The sequence below is a fragment of the Montipora foliosa genome, chromosome 3 (genome assembly GCF_036669935.1).
Source record: "Montipora foliosa isolate CH-2021 chromosome 3, ASM3666993v2, whole genome shotgun sequence".
Taxonomy (NCBI): domain Eukaryota; kingdom Metazoa; phylum Cnidaria; class Anthozoa; order Scleractinia; family Acroporidae; genus Montipora; species Montipora foliosa.
Genome location: NC_090871.1, coordinates 54873513 through 54876012, shown reverse-complemented (window position 1 = coordinate 54876012; position 2500 = coordinate 54873513). Strand labels below are relative to the sequence as shown.

General features: G+C 37.7%; 1 protein-coding gene across 7 annotated transcripts in view; it reads left to right on the top strand.

The window, feature by feature from the left end:
• The first annotated feature begins 501 nt into the window (after window positions 1–501).
• The window catches only part of LOC137997689 (NLR family CARD domain-containing protein 3-like), a 30755-nt gene continuing 28756 nt past the window's right edge, over window positions 502–2500 (top strand). For 4 of the 7 annotated variants that reach the window (XM_068843872.1, XM_068843868.1, XM_068843871.1 and 1 more), the window contains exon 1: window positions 1781–2051. The gene's annotated coding sequence lies outside the window, so the exon portion shown is untranslated. Of the gene's footprint in view, window positions 686–1779; window positions 2052–2500 lie in introns of those variants that run through there. The other 3 variants (XM_068843873.1, XM_068843870.1, XM_068843874.1) reach the window with 2 other exon arrangements.

The following is a 2500-nucleotide window of genomic DNA, read 5'->3' as shown; positions in this document are numbered from 1 at the left end:
ATCCTACCAAATCGATTTAACACAGCTCAATTTGTGAAAAATTCAAATCAAGAAAGCTCAAGTGAAAGTACTCAATCAAGGAATAAAACAAAGAACCGAAAATTTTTCAGGGGAAGGTTATTGTACACTACAGGCTTCTATTTTCGCGCCAAATTTCACATTGCTGACGTCATGTCCCCAGCAGATCGCTGTTTCGATCATAGGTTGGTCACGCTACGCCAATTCTTGCCAAGCTACATGAAGCTAAGAAAAAAGCCATTTCACGATACTGTGAGCTATTCGCAATATGTTCGACTATCCAGTGTTTCACTAAACCGTCTGATATACCACTGAATTTTTTTATGCAATGCTCAGCGATTTATTGTTGAGCTGTTCTGTTCATCATTTGGAGAAATCATTTCGATTTATTTCACGCAATGCTGTCATTTGATATCGTGCTTAACCATTTAAAGAACGCTAATCTGTTTTCATACATAGCTGCGTCATTTGATGTTTAACTACATCATTCGCCATTACATCGTGTTGTCTAAGCACTGAGAGATATCTCATTTTGCCTTTGACGAAATCATTTGCAAGTGAAAGCTGGGCTAAACGTGATTTTACTTGATTGTTAAGAAACGGTCCAGATAAGAACGATAGCAACAACGGCAACGAACATGTTGGAATTCAATTGGTATGCAAAAAGGTGATAACTTTTCTATTGTCTGTATTTACTTCTGATCGGCTTAAACAGCAAACGGTTAACAAAACTTCATAAAGCAGTATTATATTCATCCTTACTTTCCAACCATCTTCCATCTTTCATCTGGTCTCAGTTTAAATGAATTCCACAGAAATCGTATGTGGGGAACATGTAAAAGTGTAAACGTTTCTTGGCTTTTGTTTTCAACTCTTGTGATTGGTCAAAATCTTTTAACACAAAAAAACACCCTTTCAAAGTGGGCTGTAAATGAATTTTATTGCGTTAACTGCCTTCCTGTAGGTTTATGCATTCTCTGTGTAAAAATGATAACATTCCTATGTGGGGAAAGCCCCGTTGCCGCATAACAAAGGAAATTGCTATCCACCTTGCACGGATCATTACTTAAACAGTTTCATCTTCTCCATTGACATAGGTCATCATCAGTGTATTTATGATTGGTCTGAACTGTTTTCTTTAGCCTGTTCTATTTTTACAAAAGAAGACCAAACTGTTTGTGTTTTGGCTGCGTCATTTGCTAAGTGACATCTTGTAGTTGATAGTGGTAAAGGCCGCCCATATCTTTGCGATTCTCAATCAACACCTCCTTCATTCACGTCATCAAACAACTGTCTGGGTGATATCCTTCCTGTTGATGACAGAGCTCAATTAAACCGAAAGCCTTTCAGTGAGACATTTCTAGACTCCTTGTAAAAAATACATATACTTTCCAAAACAACGTTACATTAAAAAAAAAAATAAAAAATAATAATAATAATAATAATAATAATAAACTGTAATTCAATGTTCTTTGATGATCCAATCTCTACCATGAAAAGAAAGCATTTGCCAATACGCTGAACTCCGCCATCAAGAACCTGCGCAAGAGACGACACCGCATTCGTAAAACCACGATGAAGCTCTAAGGAGCCTTTGATCTAATCCATTAATCAATGAGCCTTGATTTGTCACGTATCTTTTGATCTTTGGTCAGGTGCATGTTATGTTCACGTGATTTCGTGATCATCTCTGGCCTGATTTGTGATTGGTGTCATTACTGAATGATCCCAAAATAACTAAAATACCTGGGTAGAGATGAAGGCCATCCGTACCGTTTTTTCCTTCGTTGCCAATGTCCCTGTACAGTAGAGGACGATTCTATGAGAAATTTCTCCGTCGCAAAAGGGTTTACCCCATTACTTAGGAAGGTCTTTGCGATTCTGAATCAGGACCCTAGCTAAAAAGGTCTTTCGTTGACGTCTTACTGACTGGGTGCGGTTTGGAGCTTTTATATCCTGTTGATTCCATATACAGAGCTCGCGAAAGAAGGGACGTTGCGTTTTCGTGAGAATCCAGCTGTATCTGGAGGAAGGTTTGTGTTCTATATATTATTTAGTGTAATAACTAAATCGATCTCCCTTTGCATAGTGTCAGTTGAACATGCCACGCTATTCAGTTTTAGTTGGTTCATAGAGACTCTTGCATCGTTTTTATCTGTGGTAATATTACCGCAAGTTTACGTTCGTTAGATGAAATTACAGATTTGCCAGTTATTATGCACGTCGTTTATCTTTGAGGGGATAAGATCCACTCAAAAGAATTTCTCCTAGTCGTCTTTAATTCAGTACTGTTGATTTTGCATCGGCACCTTCGTGGAAAGATGTAAACTGTTCTTATGTGTTCAATAGAGATCATTTTATCCTCTCTAATCGAGCTAACACGTTTTACCATGGCCTCGCCAATAGAATTGTAATTTTCTCTAACATTTCACAGTATTTTAGTATCGCGTGACTTATGATACTGATGATGCTTGAGTCAAAC